The following is an 18,208-nucleotide window of genomic DNA, read 5'->3' on the forward strand; positions in this document are numbered from 1 at the left end:
TGGCCTGGTAAAGCAGTAGAAGATGGCCCAAGTGCTTGTGCCCCTGCACCTGCATAGGAGACCTGGAAGAAGGTCCAGTGATTACAACTGTGTTTTGTCAATGGTAGCACTCCATCAATTCTGTGAATTCCTTTTGATAAAGGATAGACAAGGATACCTTGGGCTAAAGGAGACAGATGAAAGGCTGTGCTCTCCCTTTACATTGTAGTGGTTTGGACTCAGTATTTTTAGAAGACATGGCTTAAAAGAGGTTCTTGTCTTCCTATAAGAAAAGAGTTTCAGACATGGGACGGAGTAGTGGCACACAATGCAGCAAGGTTTAATGAGGTAGTGCATCTGTCAGAACACATGAATCCCAGAGTGCCAGGTCTACATCCAGACTTGGATTTATAAGGGTGTGGAATCTACTTTTTCCCCACAGTTTCTCCTCCCATTCCTCCAGTCTCTTCTGAACAAAGGGCTTCTTGGGTACAAAACTGGTGAAATTCCTCCCAAGGTTTTATTATCCAGTGTGAAACTGGGTAGTCCTCTTTACACTGGCAAGGACGATTATTCTCACTGCTTTTCTTGGGAGGGGAGTGAAGACTGGGACCACCTATAAGTTACTGGGGTGTGGGCTGCTTCAAAGCTATCCCTCAGGCTGCTCCATTCCTTTCTGCAGGTGCCTTGTTTTCCTTAGGTCCCTTCTATATTTCTATCTTTCCACCTAACAGTATTATAAAAGAACTCAAATATCTTTAGAAGAAGAATATCTGTTACAAACAAAAGCAGAGGAAATCGTCTGATTACACTGAACAATTAAATACATGAAAAAAAGCCATCATTAGAGTCAAGTGGCTTTTTATATAAGTATTTTGTCATGTCAGGCCATGACAGTGTCAAACTAAGGAGCATAAAGTAGCTTACAGAAGATACCTAGAAAATTGACAGAGGAAATAATTAATTAAACAGAAACTATTAAGAGGAGAAAATATATTTAGAAAAAGATTTCAAAATTAAATATCAAGACACTTTGCAGACATTTACTACTATATCTATCTATATATTTTTAGAACCTTTATTGTTTTAATGTAGAGGAACAAATCCTTGCCCTATATCAGTGTACATAACAATGCCCAAGTTTTGGAAATCCATGTATATAATTTTCTTCTAATCTCATGCAAGATTTACCACAAACCTATAATATCCTATAACATTCCTTTCAGTTATTTGTTCTATATTGTTCCTCTGTCTCCTTGCAGGACATCAGCTGTTTCACTCAAAGTCAAATATTGCTTGTTTTTCCCTTAATTGAAATAGCTTTATTTACTAAGACACATCCTTGTGTCTGGAACTTCCTAAACATTTCTCTCCCTTCTGCTTACTGGTTCCTTAATTTACATTTTGCAATAATCTTTTGAAGCCTCTAAAGTAAGTATAAAACATTTCAAAGAACATATAAATTTTTAAAGATTTATTTATTTATTAGAAAGGCAGAGTTACAGAGAGTCAGAGGCAGAGGCAGTGAGAGAAAGGTCTTTCATCTGCTGGTTCACTCCCCATATGGCCACAACATCCGGGGCTGGGCAGATTCAAAGCCAGGAGACAGGAGCTTCTTCTAGGTCTCCCACAGGGGTGCAGGGGCACAAGCACTTGAGCCATCTGCTACTGCTTTCCCAACTGGTAACAGAGAGCTGGATTGGAAGTGGAGCAGCAGGGTCTTGTACTGGTGCCCATATGGGATGCTGGCATTGCCGACAGCAGTTTTACCCACTATGCCACAGCATTGGCTCCAGAAAATATAGTATTTTAACATAGTTACTTAAAAGTAATTAAAATGGTTTGTCATGTATCAACAGTTTATGAAAATATTTACTAAAAGGCCAAATGAATTTTGCATATTTTAAAAAACCAACAGTATATGAATTTGAAAATATTTATCTTTTGTGTTTACTAACTTATTTTAACAATTGTAGATTTTTTTAAGAAACTAAGATATTAAAAAGAAAAAGCATGGTTATAATTTGAAGTCATGTCTTGCCAAAGAACAATTCTAGAAACTAAGTTAGAGCCTGGCACTGTGGCATAGAGGGTAAAGCTACCACCTGCAGTGCCAGCACCCCCCCCCCATATGGGTGTTGTTTCGAATACCAGCTGCTCCTTCTGATCCATCTCTCTGCTAATGTGCCTGGGAAAGCAGTGGAGAATGATCCAAGTGCTTTGGACCCTGTGACCATGTGGAAGAACCAGAAGAAGATCCTGGCTCCTGGCTTTGGATAGAACCAGCTCTTGCCATTGCAGCGATTTGGGGAGTGAACCAGCAGATGGAAGATCCTCTCTCTCTCTGCCTCTTACTCTCTGTAACTCTACCTTTCAAGTAAATAAGTAAATCTTTAAAAACAAAAAGAAACTAAATTAAATTATACTTCTTACAAATGAAATAAGAACATTGTATCACACCTTTTATGCACTATTGTTCTTAGGTCAAAATTATACATTATTTTAAGGTATCTAAGAAAAACAAGTATACCTTTTGCAAGCAAAATATACTAATGACTCTGAAAACATCTTTAGTTTGTTTTTACCAACAAATTTGAAACAATATAAGGTGTCATATGAGCCAAAATATATTTGGATTAATTTAATAGTTTTAATTTATGTGAGTCATCACTGATGTATGTCACATTAAATAGAGCTTGTCACAAATTCCTTTCTTATCTGGGCTCTTTTTTTGGTCAGCTCCTTGAAACTTAGTTTTTGTTAATTACAGATGTGTAAATGTGTGGCTTGTCCCAAGGTCAGAAAGAAAGAAAGGAAAGTACAGTGCTGTTATATGTAAATGTAGAAAAAGAGTAGATGCCCTCCCCCGCTCAGTCTTAGGGGATCAGGTGCTCCCCTAAAAAGAGTTTCTTTTTTTATTATTTAGTGAATATAAATTTCCAAAGTACAGCTTATGTATTACAAAGGCTTCCCTCACCCCACAACTCCCCCCCCCGTAACTCTCCCCTTTCCCACCCGCTCTCCCCTTCCATTCCCATCAAGATTCATTTTCAATTCTCTTTATATATAGAAAATCAGTTTAGTATATATATAGATTTCAACAGTTTGCCCTCCCATAGCAACACAAAGTGAAAAAAATACTGTTGGAGTATTAGTTATGGCATTAAATAACAGTGTACATCACATTAATGACCAAGATTCTGCAAGATAATTTTTTTAAAAAAAAGATTGATTATTTTTCTATGTAATTTCCAATTTAACACCAGGTTGTTTTTTTCATTTTCAATTATCTTTATATACAGAAGATCGCTTCAGTATATACTAAGTAAAGATTTCATCAGTTTGCACCCACACATAACCACAAAGTGTAAGAATACTGTTTCAATACTAGCTATATCATTACTTCACCTTCGACAACCTATTAAGGACAGATCCCACATGGGACGTAAGTACACAGTGACTCCTGATGTTGTTTTAACAATTTAACACTCTTGTTTATGGCGTCAGTAATCTCCCCAGGCTCTAGCCATGAGTTGCCGAGGCTATGGAAGCCTTTAGGGTTCGCCATCTTTGATCCCATTCTGACAAGGCCGTAGTCAAAGTGGAAGTTCTCTCCTCCCTTCAGAGAAAGGCACCTCCTACTTTGATGGCCCCATTCTTTCCACTGGGATCAGACTCGCTGAGATCCTTCATTTAGGTCTTCTTATTCTTCTTCATATTTTTTTTTCCCCAGCGTGTCTTGGCTTTCCATGCCTAAAATACTCTCATAGGTTCTTCAGCCAGATCCGATTGCCTTACGGGCTGATTTTGAGGCCAGAGTGCTATTTAGGACATCTGTCATTCTATGAGTCTGCTGTGTCTCCCCCTTCCCATGTTGGATCCTTCTCTCCCTTTTTTTTATCAGTTAGTATTAGCAGACATTAATCTTGCTTGTGTGATCCCTTTGACTCTTAGGCCTATCAGTGTGATCATTTGTGAACTGAAATTGATCACCTAGGCTGGTGAGATGGCATTGGTACATGCCACCTGGATGGGATTGTATTGGAATCCCCTGGCACTTTTGTAACTCCATCATTTGGGGCAAATCCAATTGAGCATGTCCCCTATTATACATCTCCTCCCTCTCCTTTTCCCATTCTTATATTTAACTGGGATCACTTTTCAGTTAAGATTTAGACACCTCAGAATAATTGTGTGTTAATTACAGAGTTTACAAAAAAAATACTAAAATGGATAAAGTGTTGCATTGTACATCAACAGTCAGCCCCATAGCTGATCAAGTCACTATTTCTCTTAGTGTCCATTACACTTCCACAGGTTACCCTTTGGTGTTCAGTTAGTTGTCGCCGATCAGCGAAAATGAATGATATTAGTTTCTTTGGGACTGGCTTAATTCACTTAGCATGATGCTTTCCAGATTGCTCCATCTTGTTGCAAAGGACTGGGTTTCATTGTTTTTGACTGCTGTATAGTATTCCATAGAGTACATGTCCCATAGTTTCTTTATCCAGTCTACTGTTGATGGGCATTTGGGTTGGTTCCAGGTCTTAGCTATTGTGAATTGAGCTGCAATAAACATTAATGTGCAGATCGCTTTTTTGTTTGCCAATTTAATTTCTTTTGGGTAAATTCCAAGGAGTGGGATGGCTGGGTTGAATGGTATGGTTATATTCAGGTTTCTGAGGAATCTCCAGACTGACTTCCATAGTGGCTTAACCAGTTTACATTCCCACCAACAGTGGGTTAGTGTCCCTTTTTCCCCATATCCTCTCCAGCATCTGTTGTTGGTAGATTTCTGAATGTGGGCCATTCTCACCGGGGTGAGGTGAAACCTCATTTTGGTTTTGATTTGCATTTCCCTGATTGCTAGTGATCTTGAACATTTTTTCATGTGTCTGTTGGCCATTTGGATTTCCTCTTTGGAAAGATGTCTGTTGAGGTCTTTGGCCCATCTCTTAAGTGGGTTGTTTGTTCTGTTGTTGTGGATTTTCTTGATTTCTTTGTAGATTCTGGTTATCAAACCTTTATCTGTAGTATAGTTCGCAAATATTTTTTCCCATTCTGTCGGTTGCCTCTTCACTTTCCTGTTTCTGTTGAAGTGCAAAAACTTCTCAGTTTGATGCAATTCCAATAGTTAATTTTGGCTTTGACTGCCTGTGCTCCTGGGGTCTTTTCCAAGAAGTCTTTACCTGTGCCTATATCTTGCAGGGTTTCCCCAATGCTCTCTAATAATTTGGTGGTGTCTGGTCATAGATTTAAGTTTTTGATCCATGTTGAATGAATTTTTGTGTAAGGTGAAAGGTAGGGATCTTCCTTCATGATTCTGCACATGGAAATCCAGTTTTCCCAGCACCATTTATTGAATAGACTGTCCTTACTCCAGGGATTGGTTTTGGATCCTTGATCAAATATGAGTTGGCTGTAGATGTTTGGGTTGATTTCTGTGTTTCTGTTCTGTTCCATTGGTCTATCCATCTGTTTCTGTACCAGTATCATGCTGTTTTGATAACAACTGCCCTGTAGTATGTCCTGAAATCTGGTATTGTGATGCCTCCAGCTTTGTTTTTGTTGTACAATATTGCTTTATCTATTCGAGGTCTCCTGTGTCTCCATATGAATTTCAGCATCATTTTTTTCCAGATCTGAGAAGAATGCCTTTGGTATTTTGATTGGTATTGCATTGAATGTATAAATTGCTTTTCAGAGAATGGACATTCTCTTGATGTTGATTCTTCCAATCCAAGGGCATGGAAGATTCCTCGATTTTTTGATATCCTCTTCTATTTCTTTCCCTAAGGTTTTGTAATTTTCATCGTAGAGATCTTTTACGTCCTTGGTTAAGTTTATTCCAAGGTATCTGATTGTTTTTGTAGCTATTGAGAATGGGATTGAACTTAGAAGTTCTTTCTCAGCCATGGCATTGCCTGTGTATACAAAGGCTGTTGATTTTTGTGGATTGATTTTATATCCTGCTACTTTGCCAAACTCTTCTATGAGTTCCAATAGTCTCTTAGTAGAGTTCTTTGGGTCCCCTAAATAAAAAATCATATCGTCTGCAAAGAGGGATAGTTTGAGTTCTTCCTTCCCAATTTGCATCCCTTTAATTTCTTTTTCTTGCTTAATAGCTCTGGCTAAGACTTCCAGAACTATATTGAATAGCAGTGGTGAGAGTGGGCATCCCTGTCTGGTACCAGATCTCAGCGGAAATGCTTCCAACTTTTCCCCGTTCAATAGGATACTGGCCGTAGGTTTTTCATAAATTGCTTTGATTGTATTGAGGAAAGTTCCTTTTATACCCAGTTTGCTTAGGGTTTTCATCATTGAAGGGTGTTGTATTTTATCAAATGTTTTCTCTGCGTCTATTGAGAGAATCATATGGTTTTTCTTCTGCAGTCTGTTAATGTGGTGTATCACGTTGATTGTTTTGGGAACATTGAACCATCCCTGCATACCAGGGATAAATCCCACGTGGTCTGGGTGGATGATCTTTCTAATGTGATGTTGCATTCTATTGTCAAGAATTTTATTGAGTATTTTTGCATCTATGTTCATCAGGGATATTGGTCTGTAATTCTCTTTCAATGCTGCATCATTTTCCGGCTTAGGATTTAAGGTGATGCTGGCTTCATAGAAAGAGTTTTGGAGGATTCCCTTTTTTTCGATTGCCATGAATAGTTTGAGGAGAATTGGGGTTAATTCTTCTTTAAATGTCTGGTAGAATTCAGCCGTGAATCCATCTGGTCCTGGGCTTTTTTTGTTGGGAGGGCCTTTATTACTGTTTCAATTTCTGTCTCACTTATGTGTCTGTTTAGGTTTTCTATGTCTTCCTGGTTCAATTTAGGTAGGTTGTATGTGTCCAGGAATCTATCCATTTCTGATACATTTCCCTGTTTGCTGGCATACAAGTCCTTGAAGTAATTTCTGATGATTCTTTTTATTTCTGTGGTGTCTGTTGTTACGTTTCCTTTTTCATCTCTAATTGTATTGATTTGGGTCTTTTCTCTTCTTTTTTTGTTAGTTGGGCTAATGGGGTGTCAATTTTGTTTATTTTTTCAAAAAACCAGCTCCTCGTTTGGGTGATTTTTTGCAATGTGTTTTTGGATTCAATCCTGTTGATTTCTTCTCTGATTTTAATTATTTCTCTTCTTGTACTAGCTTTGGGTCTGGTTTGCTGCAGATTTTCTAGATCCTTGAGATGACTTGAAAGCTCATCTATTTGGTACCTTTCCAATTTCTTGATGTAGGCACCTATTGATATAAATTTTCCTCTTAACACTGCTTTTGCTGTATCCTATAGGTTTTGGTATGTTGTGCTGTTATCCTCATTTACTTCCAGAAAGTTTTTGATTGCTCTTTTAATTTCTTCTATGACCCATTGTTCATTCAGAAGCATGTTGTTCAATCTCCATGTGTTTGCATGTGCTCTAGGGATTCCTGAGTTGCTAATTTCCAATTTCATTCCTTTGTGGTCTGAGAAGCTGCATGGTATGATTCTAATTCTTTTGAATTTGCTGAGACTTGCTTGAATTTGCTGAATTTGCTGAATTTGCTGAATTTGCTTGACTAGCATGTGGTCAATCCTAGAGAAGGTTCCATGTACTGCTGAGAAGAATAAATCTTTCTGTGTAGGATAAAAAGTTCTGTAGATATCTGTTAGGTGCATTTGAGCTATAGTGTCATTTAAATCTACTGTCTCCTTGTTGGTCTTCTGTCCTGATGTCTGTCTATCTCTGAGAGTAGGGTATTGAAGTCCCCCAGTACTATTGTATTGGGGTCTAAGTCTCCCTTTAATTCCCTTAACAAGTCTTTTAAATAAACCGGTGCCCTGTAATTAGGTGCATATACATTGATAATCGTTATATCTTCCTGTTGAATGGATCCCTTAATCATTATATAGTGCCCCTCTTTGTCTCTCCTAATAGTTTTTGTGGTAAAATTTATGTTATCTGATATTAAGATGGCTACTCCCACTCTTTTTTCATTTCTGTTGGCATGTTATATCTTTTTCCAGCCTTTCACTTTCAGTCTGTGTGCATCTTTGTTAGAAAGATGTGTTTCTTGTAAGCAGCAAAAAGATGGGTTTTCTTCCTTAACCCAATCAGCCAATCGGTGTCTTTTAACTGGATTGTTCAGGCCTTTAACGTTTAATGTGACTATCGATGAGTAGTAACTTTGCCCTATCATTTTTGGGTTTCCTGTGATCTTTTGCTGTGAGGTTTCCTTCCTTTACCTTCTTTCATATTGGTGACCGAGTTTCTGTGTTTCTGCGTGTATCACATCTTTAAGCATCTTTTGCAGGGCTGGACGAGTGGCGACAAATTCTTTCAATTTCTGTTTGTTGTGAAAGGTCTTTCTTTCACCTTCATTCACAAATGAGAGCTTTGCAGGATATAATATTCTGGGCTGGCAGTTTTTCTCTCTTAGTACCTGGGCTATATCCCGCCATTCTCTCCTAGCTTGTAGGGTTTCTGATGAGAAGTCAGCTGTGAGTCTAATTGGAGATCCTCTAAGAGTAATCTGACGTTTCTCTCTTGCACATTTTAGGATCTTTTCTTTATGTTTCACTGTGGTGAGTTTGATTACGACGTGTCGTGGTAAGGATCTCTTTTGATCATGTTTATTAGGGGTTCTATAAGCTTCCTGTACTAAGATGTCTCTTTCCTTCTCCAAACCTGGGAAATTTTCTGCTAGTATCTCACTAAAAAGGCCTTCTAATCCTTTCTCCCTCTCCATGCCTTCAGGAACTCCTAGGACCCAATGTTCAGTTTTTTAATAGTATCCTGTAGATTCCCGACAATATTTTTTAGATTTCTAATTTCCTCTTCTTTTCTTTGGTTTGCCTGTTTCCTTTCCTGTTCTCTGTCTTCTAAGTCTGATATTCTCTCTTCTGCTTCGCCCATTCTGTTTTTAAGGCTTTCTAATGTGTTTGTCATTTGATCTATTGAATTCTTCATTTCATTATGGTTTCTCGTCACTATCACTGTTTCTTGTTCTACTAGTTGTTTCATTTCATTTTGATTCCTCCTTAATATTTTATTTTCGCGCGAGAGATTTTCTATCTTGTCCATTAAGGATTTCTGTAGTTCAAGAATTTGTTTTTGCGAGCCTCTTAATGATCTTAGCAATTTTTTGAGATCTGCTTCTTGCATTTCTTCGATCTCATCATCTTCATAATCTTGAATTGGGGTGTCTTTTTCATTTGGAGGCATTACAGTGTCTTGCCTGCTCTTGTTACCTTGGTTTCTACGTTTGTTTGGCATCTTGGAGAGTGAAGAGAGATGCTATTGTCCCAGCTGCCCCCCCCTTTTTTTTCCTTCCAGTCAGCCTGGTGTAGTTCCCCCTCCCCCCCCCCCCCCGCGTGAGCTCGGACCAAGGTCTAACCTTCGCGGCCAATGTCTCTGGTTACCTTTGCTTTGTCTCTGGTTACCTTTGCTTCCACCACCGGGGCTCAAATTTTGTGGGTGGGCTTCTGTAGCTGGGCTCGTTGTTTTCCCAACTCTAGTGGCCCCTGTGTCCGTGGCGCGGCTCAGTGCGGGTCAGGTCAGCATGGCGCGGCATGGCTGGGTGCTGCTAGGTGTGGCTCAGCACAGCTCCATGCGGCTCGGCAGGGCTCGGCGCGGCGCGGCAGTGGGCCACCTTACTCTTCCCGTAGGTCCTCCGTGTCACATCCACTAGATCCGGAAGAGTTTCCTCTGCAGTTTTTTTCCTCTGAATCTCTTCTTAAGGGTACAGTAACTCCACCCTTGTTAAAATTTCTTTTCCCAAACTGTTGTGTGTGCCCTCACTCTTCCGCAATATTGGCTCCACCCCTGAAAAGAGTTTCTTAACCCTGCTGTCTCCAATGAAGAAAGACCCCCAGAGAGTAACTCAGGGGCTGACATTCACTTCACACTACAAAAGACTTGGCCACTGTGGGAATCTTGGGTTATCACCTACAGGCAGTTTTGAAGCCCAGGACAAGGAGGAGATTGAAGGGTGTGTTGAGAAGACAGCATCCTGTAAAATTTCCCAGGGGAACCTAAAACAAAAGACATTCTGATAAAATGTCTACCATTAAAATAAGTAAAAGGAGATGTGCAAAGATTTGAAAAAGTAATTTATTTTATTTATTTCAAATGTCTAGAGCGAGCGAGCAAGCGAGAGAGAGAGAGAGAGAGAGAGAGAGAGAGAGTACATTCATTCATTGGTTCATTCCCCAAATTCCTACAAGAACTGTTAGGTAGCAAGTCAGAAATTTAGCCTATGTGTGTATGAGAAAGGCCTGAATACCAACACCTACTGCATAAGCTCCAGTAGCCCAGCATTTTGCACTTCAAAGTCCTGCTCAGACACTGATAACCTCCCAGGTGGTCTCACCCCTTCCTCCAAGGAAAGCTCCTGGGAGAATTTCCTCTCCTCAGGACCAAAGTGGTTACCTGACCTGATAACATGGGGCAATGAAACCTAGGAAGCCCCCCTACTCTGGCCAGGTGCCAGCAAATCTGGGGGGGGGAGGAATTTGCTAATTTTCATCCAACAAACTCTTCTTCCAGGACTCTCCATCCTTTGTCATGGAGGATGGGGGAAGTGGTTAAAAAGACTCCCATAAAAACCTAGGGAGTCCAAACAGACTGTGTACTCAGCTCTCTGCCTCTCTGCTGAGCCATCAGCCTGGCCTGTGCAGGTGTATTCTCTCCATTCAACCATGTAACCTCGCTCTCCCCCAGTCCGAGTGACTGGGTGCTCTCTCTCTGTCATCTGATGGATGCCCTATCCCCAGTAAAGCCTTATCATTCCACTTTCTGTCTCATGCCCGAATTTTTTCTTGGGTGAAGACAAGAACTACACAGCTTCCACAGCCTTCCCTCCAGTGACAGACTAGGGCTGTTCACAAACAGAAAAACAACTTTCAAAGAGTTACTGATTGTCCTGTAGAAAAATGACAAGATATATTTTAGCAAAGATGAGTGGGAAATGTTCTTGTTTTCATGAAAGAAAGAATTCAGATGTGGTACAGAAGAGTTGTAAGCAATGTAGCATATTTGTTGGGGTAGAATGGGGATGGACAGCTCTCCAGAAAGATTAGTGTGGAGAATACAACTTATAGGCCAGACAGGTGGCTCAGCCAAGAATTGAGCACCGAGTCTGTATTCAGACTGGAGCTTATAAGGGAATGAGGTCCCATTATTTTTTCCCACTGTATTCTCCCTGAGAATTTGCTCATCCTCACAACACAATTTGGCAAGATTGGCTCTAGGACTGAGCCAAGGAAACTTAATGCAGGGATGAGAGAGGATACTCATAATCCCAGCTCACATCCTGAAAGCTTGAGGGGGTTGTTTCCACATAGTCCCCATTTTTCAGCTTCTGAGGTGTTTGGGCATCCTTCTGATGGCTCCTGTGGTGAGAGGAATTCACAGAGCAGCAAAGGCTGAGCCACCAAGGGCCTCTCTTGGGAACAGACTAGAGAAGCTGTGTTTGGCAACACCAAGATCAAAGATCCCACATGGTACTGCAGTGTTGTCTCAGCATACCTGATTGGACAGTTTGTTCAGCTGGTGATTATGCATGACATCAGAAAAGATTCAACCAATCAGAATTGCCCTGGCATAGGGGTAGTCCTTTGGGCAGTTTCTGATGGGGGACATTCAGCTCAAGTCTAAAGCCACCTCATCCTCCTGGGGGCTGGCTCTCGACAGCAGCCTGTACTGTCATGTCCCTGATGATTCCACCTGAGATCCCTCAATCCCCACCATGTCCATGTCTGTGATCCTGCTGGGATCTTGTGACCTAGAACTGAGCATCACAGTCACAATTCACTAACATTTACTAAATCTAGCCTTTCAGTTTCATCATATTCTTGGCATACTTCTCTTGTATGTCACTTCAGTATTTTTTAATTTGCTTCTAGTCTGTATCTTTTTCCTTTAAAATAGATTTCTATTTGTTTCTTAGTGATATATAGTAACCCCATTGATGGTATAAGTTGATCTTATACCCAGGATTCTTGCTTAGTTCTCTTATCAGTTTGTTTCAGGATTATCTCTGTATAGATAGTTTTGCCAATGTGGGAAATCTAGTAATGTTTACAAATGAGTAAACTCACAGTGTCCCGGAGCTCAGGATGCACCTGGCTGTCCGGCACACGTGGCCGAGGGCTTTAGGCCATGGCCGGAAGGAGACCGGATAACTGCGGGGTGCCAAGGCAGGACCGGCCAGATTTAAGGCCTCCCCTGCTGCAGCCCCAGTGGCACAGTGGCACGCCACGAAGGAGGCCGTCTCTGCCCAGCGAATGTGTTAACTCCGCGAGGAGCCAGTGAGGGGCACGAGGCAGTTCCCGAGGGAGTGGCGGGAGACTTGACCGACACCCACTCACCTCACGAGATGTGCGGAGAAACGCTGGACCGAGAGTTCATTGCGGGTACAGGCGGAAAACAACTCCAGGGGAGCAGCTGAACGTCTGTGGCCACGGTGGCCGCGAGGCAGAGGCCTCTCCCCACACGTGGGTGCTGGGTGCCCATGCTCGTCACACTCAGTTCTTGGGGTGCACCGGGTGGCAGATGAGGGCACAGACCCGGCAGGTGCTCTGTAGTGGCTCCCCCGGTTCTGCCCAGGCTTGGAGCAAGCTGCAGACCATGGCATTGGGAGCGCCAGAGCTGGGGCCAGGTTGGGGAGGCCAGCGCTGGAGACCAGGACGCTTCCAGAGAACCCTGGCTGACCTGGCATGCTGGCGGTGTGACTCTGTACAGCCCGAACAAGTGGTTAAGTGGCCACAGGGAGAGACCTGTTCTAGAACGTTGATAACACAGAAGTTCATTTCCACCACTGCCGTGTGGCACAGGGTCAGGGAGGCCTCTGCTTCCTGCCCCTGGGTGCTGCCTTCAGCGCGGGCCAAGGTGATCCTGTTCCGCGTCCCACCAGGTGTCAGGTGTGGGGCCACCTTTGGTGTCCAGGCTTTTGGCTGTGTGGTTTGCTGCGTGCCTCCTTCCCAGTGAAGCCCCCAGCTGAAACGGGGCCACCTTGGCCTGCCCGGGGCCTGGGAGGCACCTGTGGACTCCAGGTGGGGGCTCACCTGTGCAGGCCATTCTCGCAGCCCACTGGACATGTGTGAGCTGTGATGGCCTGAGGTCTCCACTCAGGGTCGTCCCAGCCTCAGGCTGACTCATGCCAGTGGGGACTTCTCCTTCAAGTTCACATACAACCCGACAAACTGAACATTTTGGTCCATCTCCTGTTCCTGCCCAGCCCTGAATTCCTGTAATTTCAGAATGAGGTCAATGTCATCCACATTCAGAGGTCACTTCCCAGAAGTCTCAGGCCAGAGCTCCCAGGGATGGCTGGGAGCGTCCCCTTGGGTGAATAGGGTGGGGGAAGCGAGGAACCTGAGATGGGGGGACCTCAGCCTTGGGGAGGCAGAGCTGGCTGCAGACCGTGCCGTGTGCAGTAGGGGCAGCGGGTGGGGCCATGTGCAGCTGCCTCTGCCACCTTCTCCAGGGCTCTATCTCCCCAGCCCAAAGCTGGGTGCCCACCTGTCACTGACTCCCAGGCCCCACCCCAGGCAGCCCTGCTCTGCTTCCTGTCTCTCTGGGATCCTCCTGCGAGCAAGGGCTACAAGCACCCTTTAGCATCCACTAATGTCACTGAGGCCCAGCTGGGACTTGAACCCAGGGCTCTCCTGCTCCAGAACCAGGGACGACAGCTGCTCCGGGGGCCCCAGAGCCAGCAGGCTGTGGTGGGGGAGGCGTGAAGGGCAAGGGCCAAGGGTCCCCACTCTGGGCTCCCACACTGGGCACAGCCCTCTGGCCCTCTGAGTCCTTAGCACCCGCACCTGCTCAGAGGGGCACAGGTGGGCTGCCGCCCAGCCCACTTCCCAGCAGGCCCTGGGCCCTCAGTCCTGGCCCCGGCAGTGGTGCCTCTGCTGACCTCTGCTCCGTGGGGTGACACCGCTCTTGCCACACCAACAATTGCGAGATGGACTCGGTGGTCATCTCCATCAATGGCTACACGTCTGTGTACGCAGCCATAGTGATCTACTCCATCATCAGCTTCCACACCACCCAGCGCTATGACGACTGCTTCAGCAAGTGAGTGGTCCCGCCCCCGTCACGCCCCACGCATGGCATCATCCTGGCTCTGCTCCAAGGAACATCCTGCACCTCATGAACGCCTTTGACCGGAGGGCAAGGTGACCCAGGAGAACTTCGCGGAGATGCAGCGCTGGTGGAATGCCACGGACCCCGCGGCCTACGCCCAGCTCACGTTCCAGAGCTGCGACATGAACTCCTTCCTCTTGGAGGCAGGTCCCGGCACTCCGGCAAGCAGGAGGCAGAAGTGCCCCTGCCGGCCCCTCAGGTTGCACCTGGGGCTGCCATCAACTTCCCTTTGGTCGCCACGATGCTGGCCGTGGCACATCCTGCTGCTGCTCGGCTCCCCACGCACTGCCTCCTCTCTGTTTGGGAGCCCCCAGGTTGTGGTGGTGTCACCACTTCCGGGCTGGCGGCTCCCACAGTGCAGAGCTTGGTGCCAGGATGTGGCGTCACCCGTTGTCAGCTGTGTGTCACCTCCTGGGCCCCAGGTGGCTACCGGTGTAGCCCATCCCAGCCCAGGCGCCCTCAGCTGCTCCTTGCTCTGCCGGGGCCGGGTGCCATGCACCCTCACCTCCTGGCCCGCAGATCCGCTTTACCCGTGTATCTGGAGCCAACAGGCTGCCTAGGATCAGCCTCATTCTCGCTTGGTGTGGTTCAGTGGGATGTGCGTTGACAGGGTGACAGTGTGGCCATCAGGGACTGACAGGCCCTGGGTGACTGGGTGCCATCGTGCAGGGTATGGAGGGCACAGGCCTGGCCTTCATTGTCTTCACAGAGGCCATCACCAAGATGCCGGTGTCGCCACTGTGGTCCATGCTGTTCTTCTTCATGCTCTTCTGCCTGAGCCTGTCGTCCATGTTTGGGAACATGGAGGGCGTGGCCATGCCACTGCAGGACCTCAAGCTCATCCCTGCCAAGTGCCCTAAGGAGCTGCTCACAGGTGCTTGTGCCATGGGGGGCCCAGCTGTGTCCCCTTCCCACTGGGTCACAGGTTGGGACCCGCTCGGCTCTGTTTCTCTGTAGGCCTCATCTGCCTTGGGACCTACCTCTTGGCCCTCATCTTCACACTGAACTCTGGCCAATAGTGGTTCTCCCTGCTGGACAGATATGAGGGCTCCATCCCCCTGCTCATCATTGCATTCTGCTAGATGTTCGGATCCTCTATGTGTATGGCATTGACAGGTACGAGGGAGGAGGCAGCAGGGAGCTGGGCCGGGGCCAGCCTCAGGGGGTGCAGGGCAGACAGCAGAGAAGCAGCCCTGAGTCCCAGGAGGGGGCTCTGCAGGGCCCCCCAGGGGGCAGTCCATGCCCCTCTGGCTTCCAGATTCTCCTACACCTAGCTGTGCAGAGCGAGCACTGACAGCAGCATTGGGAGACTGCCCAGAACTTGGGGTGTATGAGCATGGAGGCCACAGCAAGAGCAGGCCCTCTGCCACATGGCCGAGCAAGAGCCTTGGTCTGGGTCCCCCACAGCAGCCTGGGTGCAGATACAGCAGAGGAACGAGGGGTGGGTGGGCAGTGGGGCTGGGGTCCTCAGCCCGGGGTACCTATGTTGTAGTGGGGGGCTGTTATCTCCCTGGAGCTCCAGGCCTTTCCAGAGGGAGGGCCTTCAGCCCCCACTTGGCCAGACATCTGGGCACTCACCTTGCTGGGTGGGCTGGCCACCAGACAGCAGCCTGAGAAGCTATAAAGGCAAGCTGCTTCTGAGAACCGGTGTGCAGGCACAGGTGTACAGCTATAGGTGAGCAGGCCAGGTGTGTGAAGGCCAGGCATTTGCAGGCCTGGTGTACAGGTACAGGCATGCAGAGGCACAGGTGTGCAGGCACAGGTGTGTGCAGGCCAGGTGTGTGTAGGCCAGGCATGCAGAGGCCAGGTGTACAGGTACAGGTGTGCAGAGGCACAGGTATGTACAGGTACAGGCATGCAGAGGTACAGGTGTGCAGGCACAGGTGTGTGGAGGCCAGGTGTGCAGAGGCCAGGTGTGAAGGCACAGATGTGTACAGGCACAGGTGTGTGCAGGCCAGGTGTGAAGAGGCCAGGTGCACAGGTACAAGTGTGCAGGCACAGGTGTGCACAAGCCAAGTGTGCAGAGTCCTGGTATACAGGTACAGGTGTGCAGGCACAGGTGTGTGGAGGCACAGGTGTGTGTAGACCAGGAGTGTAGAGGCCAGTTGTACAGGCACAGGCGTGCAGAGGCCAGGTGTACAGGTACAGGTGTGCAGAGGTACAGGTGTGCAGGCACAGGTGTGCAGAGGCACAGGTGTGTACAGGTACAGGCGTGCAGAGGCCAGGTGTGCAGGCACAGATGTGTACAGGCACAGGTGTGTGCAGGCCAGGTGTGAAGAGGCCAGGTGCACAGGTACAAGTGTGCAGGCACAGGTGTGCACAAGCCAAGTGTGCAGAGTCCTGGTATACAGGTACAGGTGTGCAGGCACAGGTATGTGCAGGCCAGGTGTGTGTAGACCAGGAGTGTAGAGGCCAGGTGTACAGGTACAGGTGTGCAGAGGTACAGGTGTGTACAGGTACAGGCGTGCAGAGGTACAGGTGTGCAGGCACAGGTGTGCAGAGGCACAGGTGTGTACAGGTACAGGCGTGCAGAGGTACAGGTGTGCAGGCACAGGTGTGTGGAGGCCAGGCGTGCAGAGGCCAGGTGTGCAGGCACAGATGTGTACAGGCACAGGTGTGTGCAGGCCAGGTGTGAAGAGGCCAGGTGCACAGGTACAGGTGTGCAGGCACAGGTGTGTGGAGGCACAGGTGTGTGTAGACCAGGAGTGTAGAGGCCAGTTGTACAGGCACAGGCGTGCAGAGGTGCAGGTGTGCAGTTACAGGTGTGCAGGCACAGGTGTGCAGAGGCCAGGTGTGTGCAGATATAGGTATGCCCAGGCGTGCACAGGCCAAGTGTGGAGCAGCCATGTGTGCAGGTACAAGTGTGCAGCTGAGGGGCAGGCCAATGTACACAGGGTTGGCCACGCTCTGGTAACATGCAGTGTGGGTTTGGCCGTGCGCATGGCCCCACAACTGTGCAGCTGTGCTTGGCACTGTACATGTCCACACGTCCATCTGTGAAAGGCCCGGAGTACAGGGAAAGGCAGGCAGTCAGTGTCTCACCCAGGTCAGTCGACACCGTCCCAGACTCTGTCTCCAGGTTCAACAAAGACATTGAATTCATGATTGGGCACAAGCCCAACATCTTCTGGCAGCTGATGTGGTGGGTTGTCAGCCCCCAGATCATGCTGGTCATCTTCCAATTCTACTTTGTGGTCAAAGTCAGCAAGGAGCTGACCTACAGTGTCTGGGACCCCAGCTACATGAGTGCCTAGGGCCACCCATGCCGGAAGGGTCACAGGTCGGGGCGGAGGCCCTGCATGTGCTCAGGGGAGGGTTGCAGTTTGGGGTGGAGGCCATACGTGTGCTCAGGGCAGGGTCAAAGGTCAGGGTGGAGGCCATGCATGTGCTCAGTGGAGGGTCACAGTTCAGGGTAGAGGCCCTATGTGTGCTCAGACGAGGGTTGCAGGTCAGGGCAGAGGCCATTAGTATGCTCAGGGGAGGGTCACAAGGTCAGGGCAGAGGCCCTGCATGTGCTCACCTCTGGCCTGGATCTCCCCCAGGAGGAGTTCCACAAATCCCGGCAGGTCAGGTACCTGCCCTGGGTGTACATGGTGGTGGTGGTCATGGCCTGCATGCCCAGCCTCGTCATCCCCTGCTTTGTCATCTACAAGCTCATCAGGGGCCACTGCCAGCAGCCAGGGGACCAGCAGGGCCTGTTCAGCACGCAGTCCACGGCTTCCATGAATGGGGACCTCAAGTACTGAGGGGCCCAGCCCTAGGCTGCGTGTGTCTGTGTGAGTGCACGCATGCACACATTTATGTGTATGTGTGAGCATTGCATATGTGTGTGCACTAGCTTGAATGTGTAGACATGTATGTTGTACATGTGTATATTCATTCATGTGTATGTGATGTTTCTCCATATGCATACATGTCTATGCATACGTGTGTGTACATGTAAGTTATGTCAGCATCGTGTGCATGCCTAGATATGTATGTATTGTGTGCATATATGCCTGTGTGCATACATGTGCATGTTTTATGGGTGTGTACATATGCATGTGTATGTGTGTATGTGCATCTGTACATATGTAGCTGTATATTTTGTGCACATG

General features: G+C 46.9%; 1 pseudogene; it reads left to right on the forward strand.

Annotated features, from left to right (window-relative positions):
- The first annotated feature begins 13,899 nt into the window (after window positions 1-13,899).
- On the forward strand, window positions 13,900-17,857 carry LOC133754741 (sodium-dependent neutral amino acid transporter B(0)AT1-like; annotated as a pseudogene).
- Window positions 17,858-18,208: the final 351 nt, after the last annotated feature.

The sequence above is a fragment of the Lepus europaeus genome, unplaced genomic scaffold (assembly GCF_033115175.1).
Source record: "Lepus europaeus isolate LE1 unplaced genomic scaffold, mLepTim1.pri SCAFFOLD_29, whole genome shotgun sequence".
NCBI lineage: Eukaryota > Metazoa > Chordata > Mammalia > Lagomorpha > Leporidae > Lepus > Lepus europaeus.